This window comes from Lagenorhynchus albirostris, chromosome 12 (genome assembly GCF_949774975.1).
Source record: "Lagenorhynchus albirostris chromosome 12, mLagAlb1.1, whole genome shotgun sequence".
Taxonomy (NCBI): domain Eukaryota; kingdom Metazoa; phylum Chordata; class Mammalia; order Artiodactyla; family Delphinidae; genus Lagenorhynchus; species Lagenorhynchus albirostris.
In genome coordinates, this window is record NC_083106.1 from 49,396,007 (window position 1) to 49,422,837 (window position 26,831).

The following is a 26,831-nucleotide window of genomic DNA, read 5'->3' on the forward strand; positions in this document are numbered from 1 at the left end:
TCCTTTGCCCCCATTATTTCTCAGCAGTAATCTAGAAGGTCTAGCCTCCATCATATCCAATTTGTAGAACTTGATTAGGTAAATTGAAGTCCTTCCTTTTCAGTCACAGGTATGGACAAAGCCTAGAGATTGTGAACCTTGTCATTTCATTCCTGAATAACTATATATTAGCCTAAGGACTTCTTCATCAAAAAATTAATGAATAATGAAATAATATCCATAAAATTAAGCAACACTTTTAATTGACAAAGGTTTGAATTTCATAATACTTCTCAAAAGATTAGGTTAGTATAAAACTGTTTAATAGAAACATGGTGGTAGTGCCTGAAAAACCAAGATAACAGGTGAATTTGGTGGCAAGAGCCCTTGTGTACCTTGTCTAAACCCCCTAAGCACCTGTGGGTCACTCAGGAGTTGTCAAGTGTTCCAGAGTAGGTGCTGAAACTAGGTCTGCTTAGAAAGTGACAAAACAAAATGTGCCCTTGGAAAAACGCACATATTTTAAAAACTAGACTGCAATTAGCTTGAATTCCTTCCTTTCTATTTCTTATTGAACTCTCTTTTTCATTTCTTTATATTTTCAATAGTTCTAACCAAATAGGCTGAGAGCAACAGGTTCCAAATTAAAAATTTTTATTTGTTCAAATGTAAAAGATGATGAGACCTTTAGGGAGCCCTTCTTACTACACTCACGAGGTTCTTCATTCTGTCAGCCATGGCTTGTTTCCTGAGGAGGAAGGCGCTCAGCATAATGTCCCGCAGCCCCACCTTTTCTAGTTGAATAGACACGAAAGCTTCCAGAGCCCTGACAAGTGAACAGAGACATGTGAGCCCAAGGCAGGAGGTAAATGGACATATAACAATAAGACTGGTGGACAGGAACACCTGGGGCTGCATACTGGGCACTGCAACAGGAGATCACGTGGCTCTGTTTCTGTGGTTCTTACCTGCTCCAAGTGTTTCTCTTATATTCAGTGGGGATGCTGATATGTCACCATCCTTGTTGGGGACCCCCATGTGCCTGAGGTATGCATCATCAGTCCCTCCTCACTCCCAAACTTCATAGCCTGGCCCAGTGTTTGTACTCCCAAGGTCCCTTTGTGCCCTCCTGGTCTGAACTGTAGGGGTACCTGGACTGAAGTGGCCTCCTAAGGGTCCTCTTGACTAGACACATTGGTCTTAAATCTCCCATCCACACATTGGGAATGTGAATTTAGAGCACTCCAACTCTGGCCATGTGTCAGATTAAGGGCATCTTGAGGAGTAGAGTGGCTTTGCCTGTTATTTTTTTTTCATTCTAAATTTGCCAGAATTAGACTAGAGTCTCATTGGTATGCCTCAATAAAATATTCAGAGTATTCATAATTATTACAGAATATAAATGTCATATTCTGTAATACAAATTATTACAGAATACGAGATCAAGATATAATACGGAAACCCTGGTTTATAGATAATATGTCTGTAGAGGCTGTGCCTCTCTGACAATGTACCATTCTATTATTCTAAGCAATGGAAAAACCCTTGTTAGAATAGTGAGGGTAGTTCTGTGCTTTTCTGTTTAAGATGTGGAAAATTTGGACATATTCTTCTTCCTTATGTTCTACCCTCGTTGGAGTTTGAAAAATATAGAGAGAGGGAAGAAGGAGGGGAAGAAGGGAAGAGAAAGAGAAAGGAGAAGAGGGAGAAGAGTCGAGTCTGAAATTAGGAACCGTTGACTCTCCTTCATAGACTGGAGCATATTAGAAGGAGCTGAGCCTTCTTGGTGTTTTATAATGTTTTCAGACAAGGTCTTGAAAATTTAACACATGCTGGTGACTCTGGGAGTTTAGGCATCATTCAATCCCATAATACTGTTATTAACTGGCTTGAAAGAGGACACTTTTGTTATTATAAACAACCCTTCACCGCCACCCCCATGCAGTACCTTTTGGTAGCCTGGAATCTTTCTGAAGGATGAATAAGTGTGTCTGGGACTTTTGGAGTTGCAGCTAACAGCATGCTTTCTATGCCATTCACAATTCTGGAATTTCTTCTTCTGGTTGGACCCATTCCACTATGATTTCTCAGACCTGAGAAAGTTATTTCCTAAAATATTTCAAACCAAAGTGAATTAAATTTGTTGGATTTGTAAGTCCTGTGGTACTGACTATAAAATTATCTCACAGCCATAAGTGACCCCAAATACATGTAAATGGCTGGATACACTGGGGGTGGGAGGGAGTGGAAGGGAGAGAAGAGAAGGGGAGGAGAGGAGAGAGTAAGGGAGCAAACGGAAGAGAGATACCATTTTGCACAATGAAGGGGTGAGGCATCAAGTGTGACTATTTCCAAAATAGAGTTGTCTAAGGTGCTCTGAGAAAAAACTCTCCATTTTACAAGGTGGCTAGTTGGAGTGCTTTGTATACTGGCCTCTCAAGAAATACAGCTGATGAACTTCATGGCTGCAAGATCTGAAAAATCATCTCAGGGTGCCCATTTTTTTTTTTTTTTTTTTTTTTTTGCGGTACATAGGCCTCTCACGGTTGTGGCCTCTCCCGTTGCGGAGCACAGGCTCCGGACGCGCAGGCTCAGCGGCCATGGCTCATGGGCCCAGCCGCTCTGCGGCATGTGGGATCTTCCCGGACCGGGGCACGAACCCGTGTCCCCTGCATCGGCAGGTGGACTCTCAACCACTGCGCCACCAGGGAAGGCCTGTCCATTCTTGTATAGCCTAAGCATATGGAGGTGGGCTGTATATGCTGCCCTGCATAATGTAATAATGAGGGAGGGAGAGGTGGAGGGAGGGTGGGGAAGGAAGAGGGGGAAGAAAAAAAGGGAAATCTGTATCTTCCAATATTCCTATTGGTTATGGAACTACAGGGCATGATGGATAGAATTCTTTTACATTTGTCTAAAATACTAACTAAGAGAAAAATATTAAGCCTTCAAAGGAAAGACTATCCTTCTTCAAAGAAAGAAATAAGTTCTCCATAGCTGAATTACTGAAGGACACTTAAGGAAAATGAGACGAAAGAAAAAAATCTTGGGTTAAAAAGTCTAAAGTTTCCATCTTGATTTTTTCTGAAGACTCTTGGGCTATCCCAGTCTCCTGGAAACAGTAGAATATACAAGTTCAGAAGACTCAAGAGGTCTTCGAAAAGCTATGAGTGAGCTAAGAGGGAAGAAAATAAGCTCTGTAATCAGATCCTAGTGCTGACACTCAGCTGGTGATCTTGGCTCTGTTCCCTAACCTTTCAAAACCTGTTTCCTCACCTAGAAAAAGGGGATGATGTCCTCCATCTCCTAGGGCTGCTGAGAGGAAGCATGAGCTCAGGTATATCCATCACTTAGCTCACTGCCTTGCCTGGACCATAGAAGTTGCTAAGTGGAACCCTTAAATCCTTGACTCCCTCAAGTTGCACTCAAAATCTCAACCATGACCATCTTTTGTTTCTATCCTCACTTTCTTCATTTTTTCCAGTCCCTTCCTACAAATATGATCACATCTATTTTATTCTTAATTCTCCGATCCCTCAAGCTTCCTCTTCAATTCTGACCCAACTTCTTAAAGAGTTATAATGGACTAAATGCTTGTGTCTCCCCCTAAATTCTTACGATGAAGCCCTAACCCCCAGTGATGGTATTTGGAAATGGGGCCTTTGGGAGGCAATTAGGGTTAGATGAGGTAATTAGGGTTAGATGAGGTCATAAGGGTGGGGCCCAAATCTGACAGGGCTGGTGTCCTTATAAGAGGAGGAAGAGACACCAGAACTTTCTCTCTCTCTGCCTTGTGAGGACAGTGAAAATGCAGACATCTGCCAGGAAGAGAGCTCTCACTAGAAGCTGATCATGTTGGCTCCTTGATCTTGGACTTCTAGCCTCCAGAACTATGAAAAAATAAATTTCTGTTGTTTAAGCCACCCAGTATATGGTATTTTGGTATGGCTGCCCCAGCAGACTAATGCAGGAGCTGTAAATATACCCTACTTCTACATTGCTATCATTCTGTCACTCCTTAACTCTGGCAGTCTGGCTTTCACTCTAACCCCCTTAGAACTGCTCTTTCAGAGTCAGCAATGAACTTTTGAGTGAACTTACCTCAACATAATAATGACAAACCCACAGCCAACATCATGCTCAATGGTGAAAAACTGAAACCATTTCCACTAAGATCAGGAAAAAGACAAGGTTGCCCACTCTCACCACTATTATTCAACACAGTTTTGGAAGACCTAGCCACAGCAATCAGAGAAGAAAGAGAAACAAAAGTAATCCAAATTGGAAAAGAAGTAAAGCTGTCACTGTTTGCAGATGACACGATACTATACATACAGGATCCTAAAGACGCTTCCAGAAAACTACTAGAACTAATCAATGAATTTGGTAAAGTAGCAGGATACAAAATTAATGCACAGAAATCTCTTGCATTCCTATACACTAATGACGAAAAATCTGAAATTAAGGAAACACTCCCATTTAGCATTGCAACAAAAAGAATAAAATACCTAGGAATAAACCTACCTAAGGAGACAAAAGACCTGCAGGCAGAACACTATAAGACACTGATGAAATAAATTAAAGATGATACAGACAGATGGAGAGATATACCATCTTCCTGGATTGGAAGAATCAACATTGTGAAAATGACTATACTACCCAAAGCAATCTACAGATTCAATGCAATCCCTATCAAACTACCAATGGCATTTTTCACAGAACTAGAACAAAATATTTCACAATTTGTATGGAAACACAAAAGACCCCGAATAGCCAAAGCAATCTTGAGAAAGAAAAAGAGAGCTGAGGAATCAGGCTCCTTGACTTCAAACTATACTACAAAGCTACAGTAATCAAGACAGTATGGGACTGGCACAAAAACAGAAATATAGATCAATGGAACAGGATAGAAAGTGCAGAGATAAACCCACACACATATGGTCACCTTATTTTTGATAAAGGAGGCAAGAATATACAATGGAGAAAAGACAGCCTCTTCAATAAGTGGTGCTGGGAAAACTGGACAGCTAAATGTAAAAGAAAGAAATTAGAACACTCCCTAACACCATACACAAAAATAAACTCAAAATGGATTAAAGACCTAAATGTAAGGCCAGATACTGTAAAACTCTTAGAAGAAAAGATAGGCAGAACACTCTATGACATAAATCACAGCAAGATCCTTTTTGACCCACCTCCTAGAGAAATGGAAATAAAAACAAAAATAAACAAATGGGACCTAATGAAACTTCAAAGCTTTTGCACAGCAAAGGAAACCATAAGCAAGACGAAAAGACAACCCTCAGAATGGGAGAAAATATTTGCAAATGAAGCAGCTGACAAAGGATTAATCTCCAAAATTTACAAGTACCTCATGCAGCTCAATATCAAAAAAACAAACAATCCAGTCAAAAAATGGGCAGAAGACCTAAATAGACATTTCTGCAAAGAAGATATACAGATTGCCAACACACACATGAAAGGATGCTCAACATCACTAATCATTAGAGAAATGCAAATCAAAACTACAATGAGGTATCACCTCACACCAGTCAGAATGGCCATCATCAAAAAATCTAGAAACAATAAATGCTGGAGAGGTTGTGGAGAAAAGGGAACCCTCCTGCACTGTTGGCGGGAACGTAAATTGATACAGCCACTATGGAGAACAGTATGGAGGTTCCTTAAAAAACTAAAATTAGGACTATCATATGACCCAGCAATCCCACTACTGGGCATATACCCTGAGAAAACCATAATTCAAAAAGGGTCATGTACCACAATGTTCATTGCAGCTCTATTTACAATAGCCAGGACATGGAAGCAACCTAAGTGTCCATCGACAGATGAACGGATAAAGAAGATGTGACACATATATACAATGGAATATTACTCAGCCATAAAAAGAAACGAAATTGAGTTATTTGTAGTGAGGTGGATGGATCTAGAGTCTCTCATACAGAGTGAAGTAAGTCAGAAAGAGAAAAACAAATATAGAGAATTGACTTGAGGACACAGGGAGGGGGAAGGGTAAGCTGGGACGAAGTGAGAGAGTGGCATGGACTTACATATACTACCAAATTTAAAATAGATAGTAGTGGGAAGCAGCCATATAGCACAGGGAGAGCAGCTCGGTGCTTTGTGACCACCTAGAGGGTTGGGATAGGGAGGGTGAGAGGGAGACGCGAGAGGGAGGAGATATGGGGATATATATATATATATGTATAACGGATCCACTTTGTTATAAAGCAGAAACTAACACACCATTGTAAAGCAATTATACTCCAATAAAGATGTTAAAAAAAAAAAAAGCAACCATCCTAGCGACTACATGTTTCCAAGGATTTTGAATCACATCAAAGAGAATGTTATTAATGAAAACATTTTGGAAGAAATAAAACTAGAGATATTGTTGCATCTCACTTCTCTATGTCAAACTTTTAACCATTTATTCCCAGAAGAGAAATTTGAAACATTAAGGCAAAATTGTTGGGTAAAAGATCCATTCGCTTTTCGAAACCCAGAATCAATAATTGAGTTCAACTTGGTGCCTGAAGAAGAAAATGAATTATTATAGCTCAGTTCTTCATATACATTGAAGAATGATTATGAAACATTAAGTTTATCGCATTTTGGATTAAGATAAAGGAAGACTTTCCTTTGATAAGTCGAAAGAGTATCCTGCTCTTATTACCATTCACAACAACTAGTTTGTGTGAGCTAGGGTTTTCAATCTTAATCCAGAAAAAACAAAGGAAAGGAATGGATTAAATGGTGCAGCAGATATGCAAGTAGCATTATCCTCCTGTGTTCCAGACTGGCATGAACTTATGAACAGGCAAGCACACCTACCACGTTAAATAAATCTTTTTTTTTTTTAAATTGGAGTATAGTTGCTTTACACTGTTGTGTAAATAAATCTTACCTGGTTTTTGTTCTTTCATTTCTTATTTTGTGATTTTTTATGTGTTGTATTTAAATGATAATCTAGCACTGTATGTGATAACTTTATGTTTTAATTTTTGTTATATTTAATACTAATAAAATCATAATGTAATTAAAAAAAAGAAAGTAAAAGGGAAAAATTTGCCATCTACAACTTCAAAGGAATATTATCAATATGCCTAATCTAATTAGTGCATAACTATGTGATTCTCTGCCTCTTTATTACTTTTTTATCTTTGGAGTAAAAATTCTTTAAAAAAAAAAAAGAATTAAGGGTCCAGAAATACACTCTTACATTTATGGTCAACTGATTTTTGTCAAGGGTGCCAGGACAATTCAATGGGGAAAAATGAGTCTTTTCAACAAATGATACTGCGACAGCTGGATAAGTACACTCAAAAGAATGAAGTTGGGGCTTCCCTGGTGGCGCAGTGGTTGAGAGTCTGCCTGCCGATGCAGGGGACACGGGTTCGTGCCCTGGTCTGGGAAGATCCCACATGCCGCGGAGCAATTGGGCCCGTGAGCCACGGCCACTGAGCCTGCGCGTCCAGAGCCTGTGCTCCGCAACGGGAGAGGCCACAACAGTGAGAGGCCCGTGTACTGCAAAAAAAAAAAAAAAAAAAAAAAGAATGAAGTTGGACCCCCTATCTCACACTACATATAAAAATTAACCATAAATGAATCATTGACCTGAATGTAAGAGCTAAAACTACAAAACTTTTAGAAGAAAACATAGAAGTAAATCTTCCTGACTTTGGATTAAGCAATGGTTTCTTAGATGTAACACCAAAAGAGTAAGTGACAAAAGAAGAATTGGTAAATTGGGCCCAGTCCCGAAAGCGATGGCGGTTGCAGTTGTGGGTCTTACTTCTCCTCCCTTGCCCTAGAGGATCTTCTCTTTTTCTCCCTTTCTGCCATTCCAGCAAGCTGCAAACCCTCTGAAAAAAATGCCTCTGCACCTCTAGCTCTTGCGGAGGTTGGTGTCTTTAGTGGAGTCTCCTATTTCAGGGGGACCTTCAAGATGGCTGACGAGTAAGACATAGAGATCACCTTCCTCCCCACATATACATCAAAAATACAACTACATGTGGAACAACTCCTACAGAACACCTACTGAACACTGGCAGAAGACCTCAGACTTCCCAAAAGGCAAGAAAATCCCCACGTACCTGGCTGTGCAGCTGACAGGATCAGGCCTGACACCAGGCCTGGTGTCAGGCCTGAGCCTCCGAGGTGGGATAGCCAAGTTCAGGACACTGGACCACCAGAGCCCTCCTGGCCCCACGTAATATCAATTGGCAAGAGCTCTCCCAGAGATCTCCATCTCAATGCTAAGACCCAGCTCCACCCAACAGCCAGCAAGCTCCAGTGCTGGACACCCCATGCCAAACAACTAGCAAGACAGGAACACAACCCCACCCATTAGCAGAGAGGCTGCCTAAAATCATACTAAGTTCACAGACAGCCCAAAACACATCACTGGACATGGGCCTGCCCACCAGAAAGGCAAGATCCAGCCCTACCCACCAGAACACAGGCACCAGTCCCCTCCACCAGGAAGCCTACACAAGCCACTGAACCAACCTCACCCACTGGGGGCAAACACCAAAAACAATGGGAACTACGAACTTGCAGCCTGTGAAAAGGAAACCCCAAACACACGTTAAGTTAAACAAAATGAGAAGACAGAGAAATATGCAGCAGATGAAGGAGCAAGGTAAAAACCCACCAGACCAAACAAATGAACAGGAAATAGGCAGTCTACCTGAAAAAGAATTCAGAGTAATGATAGTAAAGATGATTCAAAATCTTGGAAACAGAATGGAGAAAATACAAGAAGAATAGGTAAATTGGACTCATCAAAATGAAAAACTTTTGTTTCAAAGAACACCATCAAGGAAGTAAGAAGATGATCCTCAGAATGGAAGAAAATATTTTCAAATCATATACTTGATAAAGAACTTGTATTCAGAATACGTAAAGAACTCTTATAACTCAATAATAAAAATAATCCAATTTTATAAAAGGGCAAAGGATTTGAATTGACATGTCTTTAACAAAGATATACAAATAGCCAATAAGCACATGAAAAGATGCTCAATGTCATAAGTAATTAGAAAAATACAAATCACAGCCACAGTGAGATATCATTTTACCCTCACTAGATGGCTAAAATAAAAAAGAGATAATAAAAAGTGTTAGCAAAACTCAAAACATACATATGTCCTTACAAAAACTTGTACATAAATGTTCATGGCAGCATTATTCATAATAGTTAAAAAGTAAAAACAACCCAATGTCTGTCAACTGATGAATGGATAAGTAAAACATGGTATATACATATAATAAAATACTATTCATCAGTAAAAGACGAAACAAAACAAAAATGAAGTACTGGTACATGCTACGACACGGATGAAGCTTAAAGACACTATGCTAAGTGAAAAAATTCAGACATAAAAGGCCATATATTGTATGATTCCATTTATATGAAATGTCCAGAATAGGCAAATCCATAGAGACAGAAAGTGGATTACTGGTTGCTAGGAGCTGAGGAAAGTGGGGAATGGGGATTGACTGCTAATGGGTACAGAGTTTCTTTTGAGAATGAGGAAAATGTTCTGGAATTAGATAGTGGTGATGATTGCATGGTCTTGTGAATTATACGTTAAAGGGGTGAATTTTATGTTATGTGAATTATATCAATAACAACTAAAAAATTCGGAAAAGAGAGAGAATATATTTTGTGTTACCTTTTGTGAAAAAAAGAAGGGCAAATGTATCTGGTTACTTTTGCAAAAAGAAATACAGGAAGGATAAAACAGAAAACAATGGAATCATTTATCCACAAAGGGTAGGGGTGGAGGAACAGGATATTTTCTGCTGGTTGATTCTAGCTTGTCAATATTATAGAGTCACATACAATGGAAAAATTATCAGCAAACCACTGAAAATTAAGAGACCCAGTAAGAATTTGATCATATGTCAGTTTGTATTAGGAAAGAAGGAAGGGAGGGGAAGAGGGAAGGAAAGAAGGTAAAAAGATAGGGAAAAATGGTCAAAAAAGGGAGAAAGACAAGGAGGGAAAAGGGGAGGATGGGAAGAAGGAAAGGAGGAAGGAGTGGAGGAAGGAGGAGGGAGGGAAAGGGGGAGGGAGGAAAGAATGGGGCAGCCTGACAGTAGCTGGCGGTAGTGGTAGCACGCCTCAGGCTTCTCTATCTTACAGGCTGACCTTGACATCAGCATGACGGGCCCCTCAGGGAGTGTGATAGAAGGACGCCTGCTGGACAGCCACCATTAAAGCATTTTTCTGAGTAGCTTGGCATGCAAGGGTCACTTGCATATTTCCCACTCCCGGATGGAACAAGAGCTAAAGGAAGAAATGTGAAAGTAATTAGGAATTTCTCTCATAACAGAAAGGTGAAGTTGAGGGTGGGGATCACCACTTACTCAACATGTAAATGTATGGATCAAACTGCTGGATATGTTGAGATCCTTGCTCCTCAGCCACAAGCCTGAATTTGGTCTGTCCATAAGCAGTGTTTCATCCCATGAAGGCAGGCTCCAGGCCTAATTGCTCTGTATCTGGACAGCATCAGGTTTCCCCAGTTATCAGAAAAGGATGAGTAGGCTCTGATTAACTAGCAAATATATGCTCAAAGGTAGGCTTTTGTAAAACTGCCAAGATTAGATTAGTGTTTAAAACATACACACACAAATACAAACCCGCACATACACATATACAAGCAAAGAAGTCCATCTGAGTGACAGAGAAATGCAAATCAAAACTGCAATGAGGTATCACCTCACACCAGTAAGAATGGGCATCATCAGAATATCTACAGACAACAAATGCTGAAGAGGGTGTGGAGAAAAGGGAACCCTCTTGCACTGTTGGTGGGAATGTAAATTGATACAGCCATTATGGAGAACAGTATGGAGGTTCCTTAAAGAACTAAAAACAGAATTACCATATGACCCAGCAATCCCACTGCTGGGCATATACCCTGAGAAAACCATAATTCAAAAAGACACATGCACCCCAATATTCATTGCAGCACTATTTACAATAGCCAGGTCATGGAAGCAATCTAAATGCCCATCAACAGATGAATGGATAAAGAAGATGTGGTACATATATACAAAGGAATATTACTCAGCCATAAAAAGGAACAAAATTGAGTCATTTGTAGAGACATGGATAGATCTAGAGACTATCATACAGAGTGAAGTCAGAGAAAAACAAATATCGTATATTAACGCATATATGTGGAACCTAGAAAAATGGTACAGATGAACCGGTTTGCAGGGCAGAAATAGAGACACAGATGTAGAAAACAAATGTATGGACACCAAGGGGAAAAAGTGGCAGGGGTGGTGGTGGTGGTGGGATGAATTGGGAGATTGGGATTGACATATATAAACTAATATGTATAAAACAGATAACTAATAAAAGCCTGTTGTATAAAAAATAAAAAAAAAGAAAGAAAGGAAAAGAAAAACATTGACATCATGGCAGATAGATTACAAGGGAGAGAATTTAGAATGCAATTGCATTTGCATGGCCAGCGGTGATAGAAATTAGTTTTTACTGGCCACTCATTCTACTGTTACATTATTTTTACTTTGACCCTCTCTAGGCTCACCTATCTATGTGGTCACTGTTCTCCAGCAGAGAGATCATAAAGACAGGAGGTGGATGGACCACCTTGTCTTTGTGTGATGCAAATTCAAAGTGAACAGGCCTCAGATACAAATGGAACTCTTCAAAACCCATCTCACATGCCAAGTCCTTATAAGACTAAAAGGGAAAAAAAAAAAAAAGCCAAGAACATTTGCTATTATTTTCCCCTAAAAGGAAAGTAAGTGGTAAGAAAACCAAACCATCTGAATAAGCACAAAAGCAAAAGTCAAAACAAAAGTAAGCCAAGTCCGGTGTGAAGTGAATGAGTCACAAGGGTTTTGAGTCTGCCCTAAGCTCTGACAGTTAAAGACAGTAGTTAAGGTGGGAGGAAATATGCTTGGGCACTTCCTCAACTCTCACTTCCTACAAGTTGGCTTCTATCTTCAGAGCCCTCCTGAGGTCACCAATATTGCCCTCAATAGGAGGTTCACCATTTTTTCTCAGAGCTCCTCATGGGTGGCCTGTCTCCTCCTTGAGGAACATTTTTGTTCTCCTGGATCCAGGATCTCCATGCTTCTGCCTCTTTACTACTCTCTCTCAGTCTTCACTGGCTTCTCCTCTTTTTGGTTGTTGAAATAGCCCTCCTCTACCACCCATGCCATGTCACTGACCTTGTTGGAGACACTGCAGGACCCCATGCAGGTCACCCGGATGGCTTAGAAGGGCAGTGGCGCCAGTCGCATGTGCACAGCCCCTGCTAGACGGTCCCCCAGGCTGTTGATGACACGGTTGTGGCTCTGGCGGACCACAAAGAGCTGCACCCACCCCATGCCAGGGCACTGGCTGAGCAGCCAAGCACTGCTGCCCCCGTCCCGCCACCATTGCTGCCGCTACATTCCGGCTTCTCCTCTTTATTTTCAACACCTGTTTCCTGGTGTTCTAAACCTAATCCTCTTCTCACCTTCTCCATGCCCTCCTTAGGGAGTTTGTCATTCAACTCCAGGCCCTAACCATCACCCCCTTGTGTAAGAACCTGTGACCCCCATCTCTGTCCTGCTTCAACTCTGAGCTCTACTCTCACGTGTCCATGGCTTGCAGCCAGGATCCATTCAGATGTTGCTCTGGCATTTCAGGCTTCTGTGTCTAGAATGCCTTCCCTTCCTCTCTTACCCCCATTCTAACACACGTCTTCATCTTGAGAATTTGGTACAATAAGGCTGTGTTCAACTGGCACCTGTATTAGTTTGCTAGGCTGCTGTGAAACAGTACCATAAACTGGGGGGCTTAAACAACAGAAATTTGTCTCAGTTCTGGAGGACAGAAGTCCAAGATCAGTGTTGCAGGGTTGGTTCCTTCTGAGGGTTTTGAGTGAAGGAGCTGTTTTAGGCATTTCTCGGCTAATAGATGGCTATCTTGTCCTTGTGGTTTCACACAGTATTCCTTCTGGGTATGTCTGTGTCCAAACTACCTCTTCTTATAAGGACACCAGTTATATTAGATAAGAGCCTACTCTGATAACTTCATTTTAACTTGACTACCTCTGTAAAGATCCTATCTCCAAATAAGGTCACATTCTGGGGTACTAGGGGTTAGAGCTTGAACATATGAATTTTGGAGTTACACAATCATCCCTAGGCCCTCTTCTATGGAACTTTCTCTGATTCACTTAGAAAGAGTGAAATACACTATTTCCTGTGCTCCCATAGTATTTTGTTCATATGACTAAAATATCATACTAAACTTTATTAGGGGGAACTTTTACATTGTGAACTCCCTGAGAACAAGGATCAGAAATTATGAGGAGGTAGTATCATAGCAGTTAATAATATCTGGGCTCATGGTTTGAATTCTGCTTCTACTACTTTCTAGTTATTTGATCTTAGGCAAATTACTTAATTTTTCTGAGCCTCTACCTTCCTGCTGGTAACATGTTTGTAAGCTATCATATCATAATATATCATAAGGACATCATAAAGCTATCATATCAAAAGAATATTCTGAGGAGTACATGAACTAATACATGTAAAGTCCCCAGTACAGACCCTGGCCACACTAGGCCCTAGACAGTGGTTGAGGGTTGATGATTGGACTCTTTGCGTCTTCAGGGCCTCTCATGGGGACAGAACACAACAGAACTCATACACGTTTGCAACAAATCTTCAAGTTCCATATTTTTCCAGTTTGGGGAACATGTTCACTTAAATGTCTTACCATCATCTCACGCTCATACCTAAAACCTAACTCACTAAGTGTTCTCTCCCCCTGCCTGCTGAACCTTCCATACCTCTGCCAGACCTGGATGCTGTCACTGACTCATTCTTTCCTTTCTTTAGGCCCTCCATTGCTTCTGCTCTGCTATTCAACTTCATTATATTTGAGAGCAAATACAATCAGTATTCACTGAGTGCCCAGTGAGGGTCAGGCTTCATACACCTGATAGGATACTAGGGAGCTTACACTAGCAGGAAAACCAACAAACCAATATTAAGCATCTAATTAAAAGGCAATGGCTGAATGAAGAGGAAGCCCGGGTGCTCAGAGGAGAACCCAGCCTAGCTGAGTGGTCAGAGAGGCATGTGGGGAGGCCTGAGTGAGAGGATAAACAATGGAGGGAGGGAGAAAGGGAGGTCATCATTTCAGCCATTTAAAAAGCTCACTCTGGCTACTCTTGGGGCACAGATGGGGCAAGGCTTGCAGGTAGGGGGACCCGTAGTCTGTTATCCTCCATCTGGATCCTCAGTCCCCCTACTGACCGTGCTAACTGTACACTCCCCAGACTCATCTCTATCAGCCTATGCCAGAGGGTCAAGAGTTCCAAAAGTTTGGAAAATGTCTGTAGGAGCAGCATATGAGAATCTTGGCCTTGGTTCTGTCCTACGTCTGCTGCAGACTTGAATGCAAGCAGGCCTATCTCCCCCACGAGGAAGGGATCACCCATCACTTTAGCTGAAAACAGCTGAAAGAAAACAGAATACTTTTTAAAACACACACACACAGAAATTTGACATATTAAGAAAAATACATCGGCAGCATAGACTTTGGATCCAGAGTTCCTGGGCTCAAGTCCTAGCTCTGACACTTATAAGTTGTGAGATTTGCGGCAACTTACTCAATTTAGCTGTCTCTCAGTTTCCTCATCTGCAAAGTGGGGATAAGGATAATAACAGCACCTAATAGGAACTGATAGATCAAAACTGTATCATAGGGTTGTTGAGAGGGTTAAGTGAGTTAATATATGCAAAAGTGCTTGGTACAGAGTATTTGCTATTACCATTATCATAAATGTTTTAAGCCAAAATAAAGAGAGAAATGATAAAGATGACCTAAATAGAAATAGAAGTATCTGATATATTTCAAGTATTTTAGTGGCCAATAATAACAATATTAATAATTTCTTATAAACTCTAATTGAAGTTTTAAAAATTTCAAGTATTTTCACATATATTAACTCATTTTTATTTTCACAAGATACCCACGATTTAGGCATCACAGATACTATTATTTCCATTTTACCAGTGAGGGGTCTGAAGCAACACTGAAATTTTCTAAGGTCATACAACAGTACCAAGAGTAAACTTAGGTTTCCTAGTTTCAAGTTGTACTTTTTTTTTTTTTTTTTTTTTGCAGTACGCGGGCCTCTCACTGTTGTGGCCTCTCCCATTGCGGAGCACAGGCTCCGGACACGAAGGCTCAGTGGCCATGCATGGTTCACGGGCCCAGCCGCTCTGCGGCATGTGGGATCTTCCCGGACCGGGGCACGAACCTGTGTCCCCTGCATCGGCAGGCAGACTCTCAACCACTGTGCCACCAGGGAAGCCCCCAAGCTGTAGTTTTACAGTATGCCAAACTGCCTCTGCAGTGCTCCTCCACTCAGTCAGCCCTGGGTGATTGGTGAAGTAACCACATTGCTCTTTTAATGTCCTTCTGCCTTGCTCACCTCCTCTGCTCTGGCTACCCTCTAATATACCACTCCCAGCAAGGACCCAGTTTGGAGACCCCCTAGTTTGCCTTTCCTGGTTTGGCTTCCCAAGGGTAGATCCACTTATTTACCAAAGTCCTTGCCTACTCAGAGATGCAATTTCTAGACAATTGAAGTCTTCCAAAGTGATAAAGAGATTTATTAAACTAATTTCCTGCTTGTCTTCTGAGGGCAATACCTGCCCCATTTTCTGTCCCAATACAAAAGATTAATCTGAATATTTATCATTTCTAGGTCCCAGTTTGAACACATTTCAAAAATAATAACAATTAAAGTTGTGTGGGGAATTCCCTGGTGGTCCAGTGGTTAGGACTTGGCACTTTCACTGCCAAGGGCCTGGGTTCAATCCCTGGTTGGGGAACTAAGATCCTGCAAGCCATGCAGTGTGGTCAAAAATATGAAATAAAATAAAATAAAATAAAGTGTGGGATCAATGAGAGACTGGATAGGTACACTACGATTTATAAGAGAACGAAAAATACATTTGAAAAAATATCTGTTACCATAATACAATGTGAAAATAATCCTCAATAAATGGTAGTAGGATACATGGCTGGTAATTTGGGGAAAAATTCTATTTTGAGCCATACCTTACACCACACACACACTCATATACACACACATACATGCACACACACTCCAGGTGGAACACTCAAAGGAGTTAAATATTTTTGAAATAAGATAAAACCTTAAGAAGTTAGAATAAAATAAGATAAAATATGAAACATCTGGAGGAATTTTTGCTTTCTGGATTTAGGAGCATACAAGAAATTGCAAAAGAAAAGACAAATAGATTTGACTACATGAAAATAAGTTTCTGTTAAAAAATAGAAAGACAAATTGGGCAAAATGTTTGCAGAAAATATGATGGACAAAAGGGTTAAAGTTTGTTTTTTTTTTTAAAGAAGAGCCCATGTAAGTGGATAGGAATGACATTAGGATTCCAAGAGATAAATAAACTAAGGGAAAGAACAGAAAATTCATAAAAAATACAATTAGTAACAAGACATTTGGAAGAATATTTAATCTCAACAAATAGCAAGGAAAGAAAATCAGCAGTGTAATGCCACCTTTATATATAATATGTATATATTAGCACAGACATTACATGCTTATAACTAACATTGCAGGGTATAGCAGAACTGGTACTCTTATACACTATCAGTGGCATACACTATCAGTGGCATGACTCTTCTGGAAAGTGATCTGCCAGCATAAATCAAAAGACTTAAACTTTGCTTCAGCAAATCCACTTCTGGGATCTATCCAAAGGAATTGATTCAAAATACGGAAAAATCTGTGAGCATGGAGATGTACCTTATAGCACTTTTAATAATAATGAAAAATTGGAAAGTACTTGAATGCCCATTGATGGTTGGATAAGTTATGATTCACCACTTAAGGGAATTATGTGGTCGTAAAGGTGAGTGAGTATAAAGACTATTAGCAGTACAGAAGAATATATAATATGATGTTAACTGAGAAAAACAGGAGATAGTGTATGAAGGATATGATTAGAAAGAACTATGTAAAACATGTATATGAAGAATACTTGAATTCAGAAAAATAATGATTACAAATGCATTTGAATTGTTATATTTAGAGTAATTTTCTGTTTTCCTCTTTTGCTACAATTCTAAATTTTACTTTTGATCAACTCAACATTAATTTAAAAGAAAATAAAACTTTAGTTTGGGCAGGAGGAGATAGGAGGCTGAGGCAGACCTGTGGAACAAATATTTTTGGCAGCTGGGGTCCTTGAAAGTTCCTTCATCCTTTTTTTTTTTTAGCAGTACGCGGGCCTCTCACTGTTGTGGCCTCTCCCGTTGCGGAGCACAGGCTCTGGACGCGCAGGCTCAGCGGCCGTGGTTCACGGGCCCAGCCTCTCTGCGGCATGTGGGATTTTCGCGGACCGGGGCACGAACCCGTGTCCCCTGCATTGGCAGGCGGACTCCCAACCACTGCGCCACCAGGGCAGCCTGAAAGTTCCTTCATCTTAATAGCAAGTACCCACCCAGAGTAAGGTCAAATTAGAAACCCAGGCTCAACTGTGATAGCCTTAATAGAAAAAGAAAAAAATTAAAATCCAATTACAAACACCATGTAAAGCACTGGGCCACAGTTTGAACCACAGAGCGTTAGAGCTGGAAGAGGCTTTAGTGATCATTGAGCTCACTTCTACCCTCCTCCCCTCAAATACACAAACATAATGTTAAAAAATAGGAAAGTAAGGCTCAGAGTCACACAGCAAGTTAATGCAGGACTGAACTTGAGTCCAAGTCACTGACTCCTCACTCAGTGCTGTCTCTCCTCTACCAGATCTCGGCTCAGGACAAAAGAGTACATTTTAGGAAGAATCATAGAAAGAAAAAAATTTAATTAAAAAGATATTTTAAAAATATAAATAATAAACCAGAAAATATTTTCCCCATATCTAGTACATCTCCCTTTAAATTATAACTGTAGCAGCATCCTGATAAACTAGAAACTTTGAAAATGAAAACTAGAAACTTTTTCAAAAATGAAAAAAAATAGAAATAAAAATGTTGTCAAGCGCTAGGACTATGATCTGTCCCTGGCCAGATAGAGGGGAATAGAGCCAAACATAAAAACAAAGCTAAGTAGTAACATCTGGGAGGAAACATTCTCTTTGCCAAGGACCCACCTACCCCTTTCAGAGAACCTACGTCTTTCTGGAGCTGTGCGCTGTACCAGGACTTGGGCTTGGCTGGAGTGAGCCACACATCCAGGGCCAGCTGCAGCATGTGTCTCTCTAGCAAGGTGAGGGCACTGGCTGATGTGGGCCTGCAGGTGTGGCAGGCCTCCCTGAGGAGGTGCTCAAGGGCTCTGGGGATGCGCAAAGCCAGGCCCAGGGTAGGGTGGAACTCCAGCAGGTAAATATTTGTCAAAGCTGGGCTTAATGAAGAGAAACAATTAATGATGATTTTACACAGTGAAGAACTTAATGTTTCTACAGGTATTTGGATTTTATATTTTTTGAGACCAATAAAACACTCTTATAATCCAGGGCATTATAAAAAATTGGAAGCTCAATGGGATCTCAGAGGCTGTCCAGGGAGCCCATCAAGTTACACAACATGCTTTTTGCTTTAATGTGAACCTTTTTAAAACTAGAAGACATAGTTTACTCTAAAAGCCAAAAAGAATAAGATTCATTATAAGTCAAATCATTATGCTGTACACCTTAAATGTATACAGTGCTGTACATCAATTATATCTCAATAAAATTGAAAAAAGGGATTCTAAAATTGTATATGGCAAACCTGTCAACATTTCAGCAATCAATATTTAGCCAAATATTTGAAAACAAAATAACTTAATATAAAAGTATCTAAATATTAAACAAGTACTTTCCATGACTATTTCTATTTTTCACCCGATTCTTTATCCATTTTTTCCCCCCAAAATGATAATGGATGAAGACGATTTTTAAGTTCTGTACACAACTGCTGGAATCATTCACGTTTGCCATAAAAATGTTATATTTTATGAATGAATGAGGCCAGAGATAATAAAACACTTTTCTGTGGGTTATTGCTTTGGAAATAAAGGATATAGCACCAGTCAAGTCAAGGGCCTTTCTATATCTAAATACTTCTTAAACCCATGCAAATGGGATTCTTCTTACTCCTAGATCTTAGAAAATATAAACCTAAGTCTGGAAAGGAATCTCATCAAGTAAATATCATTTGCTTTTGAGACACTCTGACAGGTTTTAGTATCCATATAGTCCTAGCATGTTCTGTCAAAAACCACTTCCTGAACAGTAGAAGTGGTCTCAAACTTACTATAGTTAAAAAATCAGTCCTGTGAAAGGTCTTTGGAGAAAATGCAGTCTTGTGCCTGGAGCTCCCAGGGTTCTTTCTCAAGAGAAAGAAAGAAAAGGTTAGAACCTCAGCTATGAAATCCCATGGCACCCTACCCATGGGATGCCTGTCCATGAAATGATGGACCAAGATGACATCACAGCCCATTGTGGCAATCTCTTACTGCAAGTCTGCCTGTACTGCTAGACTATACACTTCACAGGAGCATAGGGCCATGCCTGCATTGTTCATTCTGTGTCCTCAGCTCCTAGCACACTGCCTGGAACATGTAGATGCTCAAAAATATTTGATGAATGTTGAAAGGAGCTGGACAATTTCTCCACCCATTTGGAGCAACAGAGAGGTTGTGATCTTGGGTTACACAGACCAACTTGGAGCCTGTTACCAGCTTCTTGGTTCCTCTGTACCCCTGAAGCCTGGAAAGGAATGGTGAGGGGGAATCATACCACATATCAAGGGGGTGACTTCATGTACTCTCTCTGAGTGATCTCAGGAAATTTAATCTGCTCCTTAAAGGGGTGGAGGTGGTATCACAAGATAAGCCTGCAGAAACCTTTTTGTTGACACTTGCTAGAATAAGGAAATTCCTTTTTGAGAAATTTAAAGCACATCTGTGTTTCACATATGTTGGCTTGTGTGGCACCTCTGATAAATCCTATGACAGCATTTCAAGAGCAACCGGGGTTTTTTAGGACTCCTCAAGGGAATGAAGAGTCTGCACCCAGTGGCATAAGTCTAAATTCTAGCCTCCTATTCTTTATTTACAAAGTAAATAGATATTGAGTATGCAAAGGGATCCCTCTTCTGTGACTTTTATATTTACTTCTCTCAGCTCCAAATACTTGAGAGGTGCTTTGTAGAATAGTATTAGGCTTAACATCATACCCTTAAATTATCCAGAAATTAAATGTAAAATGTCTAAAGACAACACCAACTTACCAGCTATTGTTGATGGAAATGAGTTATTTGCAAATTATGTTAAGGGGAAGTCCAAATGTATTGCTAGCATCTGGATGGCCTTCACGCCAAAGCCTCTGGACAGACTCCCACTGACACTCTATCTAGAAATATCACATAAAAGTTAAAATTAGAAAAGTCAAACTTTCCCATGGATGTGAGTTATGAGCCTTGGCATGATAAGAACAGAACATCAGCCCTTTGCATCTCTTCATTATTTGGCTAATTTTCACCCAGACATGGGTTTTAAGGATTCACTCACACAGAGACATGCTTGTCTTTAGTCTGAGCCGAGGGTCAGCCAGGGAAAGCAAAGGCAACCAGCTTCAGGCGATCTTAAGAGGCACAAGAAAACTTCTTTCTGTCAAATAATTGACTACAATGAAAAAATTCTAAGCAGGCCTAAGGTAACTGTACTGCAACAATCGTTATCTCCTAGCCTTTCCCCAGAGGACACAGACTGTGATCATTTCCTGTAGTGTCCTAGAAATAATTGCAACCTTTTAAAAAATAAATATAATTTTACACTTTAATGTCTTACAAGGGGGTAGGTTTCATCCTTCTTCCACTATAAACTCTGTGACTGAATGAAAACAGGTTGTCAATTCTTTGGTATCGTTAAATGCAATTAGGATTGGAAACCTCCCTTTAAGATTGTAGTCATGCTTGGAATTCAACAATGCAAATAAGCTTACAAATAAACATCGTGTACATGCTGCCCTAGAAAACCCAGATTCTGGACTGGGACTGAAAGGAAAACACGATTTTCAGTTCTGGCCTGTGTTTTTCATCCTCTTCTCACATGGAATCTTCTAAAACCCAAATATACTCACGTAAAGATGCCCCTCACCAGCTGCAGGTGAAGCCTCAGGCAGGTGCATTCCTCTCGGTAGGCCTTAATGAAGTAAGGGTAGCTGAGATCAAACCTTGGGCACCTGTGTATGACGTCAGTGATCACTTGTGCTAAGGCAAACCTCTCCTCTGGGTCCAACACACGCTGGTAGGCTTCAGAGTAATTGCCAAGAAGTTTCAAATAAGGTTGACAGTCAGGGAACAGGGCCCAGCAGAGAGAGGTGAGCCTCCACCCATTCCATGCTTTGGAAAGACCCCCCACCATCAACAGGAAAGGGACAGCTCTGAACCTCTGGGTACCAGGCCAGGGTGGGCAGCTGCCGCACCAGTGCAACACAGACCAAGCTAGGGAGGGTGAGGGACAAAGCACTCGTTTCACCGCTGTCCCCTTTTCCTCTGCTCTCCACAAATAAAGGGGGGTAATATAATGAATAATATAACATCTAATAATTATAAGCTCCAATGAGACAGTGCATTCAATGTCACTTCATCAAATCCATTTATCTCCAACACCTTTTTCCACAGACCCACTCTCCCTCCCCCATTTTACTCTATCACCAAAGGTGAGCAGGTGGTCTCCACCCCTCTTCTACATTCTCAGTCCCATTTATGACCCTTTCGCTTTAACAGTTTGCCAAAGTTTCACCTATGTAGAAATGGTGGGGGAGGGGGTTAGAGTGGCAAGCTGAGGATGAAAGTGCCCTCTAGCTATAAAGGCATTTATCCCAGATCAGACTTCACTAGGAAAGGCCTACGTACAGAACTCTCAAGAGCATCGAGGGGGCTTCTGTTTTAGTGGAGTTCACAAGTCTTTTCTAAAAGCCGAAGGAAGCTTCCATGCACTAACCATTGAAGAGGGTTCTTAGTGTGGAAATTCAGAAAGAGATGCTCTTTATTTTGTTTTTACATTTGTTTATGCACTTAAGGAATTTCTGTTCTCTGTGTAAATTCTATTTGTGTGTAATCAGTCATGGTGCTAATCAGAAAAAGCTCTTCAGAGATCACTGGGCTGGAATCCCAAACAGGGACCTAAGGGCCAATATGTAAGTAGTTTTGAACAATGTAATTACTGTCTTAGGGTTGTTTTAAAACTTTCATAGGAGGGAGGGTGGGAGGGAGGGAGACGCAAGAGGGAAGAGATATGGGAACATATGTATATGTATAACTGATTCACTTTGTTATAAAGCAGAAACTAACACACCATTGTAAAGCAATTATACTCCAATAAAGATGTTAAAAAAAAAAACTTTCATAGGCCTTAGACTCACTTACTTTTGGAGACCCTGACCCACATTATATCAAATACATTAAAACACATCCCAATCAATTTTTTTCTGTAAAAATGTTAAATGATATTTATAATTTTCAAATTATTTGGCTATGAGCAATACATTTCATTAATGATTGGCTATGATTTCTGGGTAGTATGTACTTGAGAATTCTTATGAAGTGAGAAAATCTGATCTATAAATTGTTTTCAAATGTAATGAGATGTTTACAAGTGCTCAGTTAAAGTTTTAACATTTTATGGACATGTCAGTTAAGCATTTATTGATAACTGTTTTGTATTTTCTTTTTGGATTTCCGAGTAATGCATGTTTTTTTTTCCTCTCAGATCTCACATATTTTCAATGGTCCCTGAAAAGCTCTTAAATCCTAAACACCACGTCTGTATTACCTGATGGATAAATCAACTCTAACTGAAAGCTTCTGAACTTTTACTCCCAATGGTCTCACAACAGAACAGATCCCTTTCCTCTGCCGATCTAATCCAACTTGCCCCCAAGAGTTTCAGCTCAACATGTCCCTCCCCGGTCTTCTCTGACCCACTCCTCTAATGGAGGTTTCACGCTTCTGAAAGGCCTCAGCTCTCAAGGTAGCTGTATCACCAAAGACACAGGTGTGCCCAGTGTGTGCATTTAATTGACAGCAAGGAGTGGATTGTTGAGCCTGCAATTTCTACCCACCCGACAGCCTAGCACACGCTGAGATGCATTAGAGAAAGAGCATTTTTTGTTTCCTTGGGTGTTGGTCTTCCTGGTAGTTTGAGGCCAGGAAGCCAGCCCACTTCTTAACAAACTACGGAATTTCCTAAAAGGAGATAAAGAGCCCCTTTCATTGTGTGGAGCCCATAGCTAAGAATGCAAGACCAGAAAGAATTGAGAGGGTGTAAGCACTACTTGAATATAGGTGGCAAAGGCGCAGCGGGGAGTAAAGGAACCAAGTGGCAGGAAAAGCCAGGAGTGTCTCCATCTTGCAGTAACAACTCCTGAAGCTCCCAAGGAGGTAAACACTTGAGAATCAATAGCAGACTAGGAATCAAATACTGCCTTAGTAATAGAAGTCCAGTGTCTGAGGGCTTCAATGCTAAGGCTCAAGCAGGGAGAGCCTCGGGCACTTTATTTAGCATCCAGTTTTGCAGGATGCCCTTTGGGAAACATTGGTTCAAGGGGCCTTGGGTCAACCTTAGTATAAAAAGGATAACACCAGAAGAGGCTAAAAGCTTAGGACACAGAATGTGCTCCACAGGTTAAAAACTCACACAGCTCAGAGTGTGAAATGAAGGTGCAGCTCCCTTGCCTTTAAGTGAACCCCAGGGAAAATGAAGCAAGCAGGGTGATCTAAATGACCTTATCCCATCCACAGGGCTCTACTCTAGAATAGCATTCAGTTATTAAATAGCAGAAGACAAAGCAGAAACGAAGGAGTGATGGGGTAAGAAGGGTGCCACTCAATAGCCTAGGGGAAGATTAGAAAAGAAACAATAACTTCCCTAAATCATTCTGGACGAATTTAAACCTTTTTGGCTGGGCCAGGGCAATCCCAGGAGCTGGTTTATAGTATTTATATTGCCTTGACCTGTTTTTGTACAATAAGTCCTATTGTTTGGTTATTTGGCAGGGGAAGTTTGTGGTAAGGGTTCTTGCTGGTGATTCCAATCTGGTGATACCAGGTTGCAGAGGCTGGTGCTAAATTGCCACTATCACTTCGTTGTTGGTAGGATTACCAGATTTAACAAATAAAAATACAGGTCATCTAGTTAAATTTGAATTGCTGATAACCAACCAATACTTTTTCAGTATGTCCCCAATATTGTCATATTTTACCTGGCAACCCTAGCTGTTGAGAAGGAAAATGTGGCTCTTTTTAAATTGACAAGCCTTTTCAAGCTTTGCCCTCCACCTTGAAAAGCTCTCAGATGGTCCTTTGCATAATTTTATTATGAATTCTTTCTCAGTAGGGGTAGGACTGTGATCTTTCTGCCTCACAGTTGCTATTTATTATCTGTTTGCTAACTGGCCCATTTCCATTTAAACTCTGGGCTGGTATTTGTCTAAGAAGTCTTCCTAGGCTGTCAAATGTCACCTGTGTATGTCAAGGGCCAACTCTCAGGCAAAGTAATACGTGGTGCCCACTGACGGTAGGCATCAAATATTGGAGAAAATAGAAAAGTGAATAATCTCAAACCGGACTGTGTTTATATTTTTTACCTCAGCCTTTTTTTATTTCTTGGACTTAAAATACTTTTAAAAACAGTATTTTAGGTCAAATGAAAGTACAAAACAGAAAATCAGTGTCAGACACATCTTGTCACAGAATTTTTGGCCTTTTTTTAGTGCTCTAAACACTAATTCAAATTACCCTGAAAATGTGTCCTCTGGTGGCTGTGGAGAGAATTAGCAGTTGGTATAAATGTCAGGAACTGGCACAGCTGATGCCCAGCTTCTGAGTCTCTTAATCCACCTAAATTCACACCAGCTCTATTTTTATGAGCTTTTTACATAATATGGCTACTTTAAGGATTTAAGACAAGCCAATGTGTTTGAACAGTTCTTGACTTTAGTGATTCCAATATAGTTAACAATAAAAAACAGCTGAGGACACTTGGCAGTAGAATCAGTAATGGGGGAAAACAGTTGTACTTTAGATAAAAATCTGGTTTATCCATTAAAATTAGGCCCTTTCAACAATTTCTGATTTAGAAAGCCGCATTTTCCAGTTTGGGGGCACTGACAGCTCAGTTTCTATAGGGAACACATTCTTGGGGTAGAAAGGAGGGAGATATTTTCAATGATTGTTTTAAGTTAAAATAATTTCACATACCACAGAAGAAACCAGTGGACAGCCCTGGTAGCTTAGCACAGAATGAACCCTAGGCCAAAGTAAGAAGAAACTTGTTTTTTATTACTCTCTGCCTTTCTATTCTTCTCTGCCATTGAGTCCTGCCTGGGGCCTCCATAAAAGGCCTAGAAGAACTGAAAGTGGAGGTGGGGAGAGTACAGAAAAGGGGGGCTGCTTAAAACTCATGTCTGGCCCAATAAACTTGTCGAGTTTGAGGATTCTGTATTACTTTACGTTTAATGCAGCCTCTCCAGTTTCTACACTGAGTCTAAATCGCCCATTTACTCAGCTGATCACAGTAAGGTTCTGTTTGGCAGATCAAGTTTGCAGATGCAAACTCTAGAAGCCACTTGTCTTTGAAAAGAGGAACAATTTTCAAGGCCAAGGCTTGCACCCTTTAAGTCCAGCCAGTTGTTTTCAAAAGTGGGTGACCTAAATCTCCATGAGTAACAGACCAGAGCGTAGATGAAATGGTAAACCCTCTACTCTACTAGAAAAACAATTCAAAGAAAACATTTCCACTTCCTCATCCTCCGACCACATCACAATGCACTGTAACTGGCTTCCATCTCTGCTACGCTTTTGAGAGAGTCCTACAAAGCTGGCAATGACTGCCTGATGGCTGACCCCACTGTCTGGTTTTTAGGACTCACCTTTCTTGATGTTTCACATCCACACAGGAAACCATCCTCTCCTAATTAAAACGTTTTTTTCCTGTGGGCTTTCCTAACACTATCCCTTTCTTTTTTTCTTCAGTCTCTTTGGCTCCTCCTTCTTGTTCCTCTCATGGATTCTTGTTCCATGACCTTCCCGTTAAATGTAAGTGTTCCCAGGAACCCATTTCAGGCATCTCTGGCTTTTCCTAGACATTTCGATTCATTACTATGGTTCAACTTCCACATTCATACTTCAGCTCATACCTGCTCCTGAGCTTCAAACCTACAGCTCCCGCAAAACATTCACACCTGGGTTTTAGCAAACTCTCCTCACACACCTGTGTCCTAGACTCAATGCTACCTTCCCCTCTAAAGAGGCTCCTCCTCTTTCATTCTGTTTCAGTTAACAGCCTCCTCCCTGAGCCCGAGGAAGTCATTTTAATTCCACCCTCATTCTCTCACTCCAACATCCAGTCTTCAAATCCTATTATTTCCATTCTGGAAATCCTTGCCCAACTGCTCTCATCCACCCACATGTGGCATACCCTTCTAAAGGCCATAATAAGGTCAGTCAGTTTGTCTGTGTTTAGCAAAGTGAGGCTTGTCCCTGACAGGACAATGAACATGAATGGAATCATCATTCATTCTCGATAAAAGCATACATATTATAAAAGGGCCTGAATTATACAGCCCTCTAACAAATTTCCCTTATGATAAAGTCGTATCCTTCACATTTTATTTTTTGTAACAAAGAACCACAGTAAAGAACGTAAAATTTATTACTCACATCCTTACAACTAGCTGAGGTTATTTAAATAATTATTCATTTTATTGGGAACTGCCCTAAAAGACCACTGGGTTTAAAAAAG

General features: G+C 40.5%; 1 non-coding gene across 1 annotated transcript; it reads left to right on the forward strand.

Moving 5' to 3' along the window:
* The first annotated feature begins 15,815 nt into the window (after nucleotides 1-15,815).
* Nucleotides 15,816-15,888, forward strand: TRNAE-UUC (transfer RNA glutamic acid (anticodon UUC)). The gene has a single exon. It is a non-coding gene; the product is annotated as a tRNA-Glu (tRNA).
* Nucleotides 15,889-26,831: the final 10,943 nt, after the last annotated feature.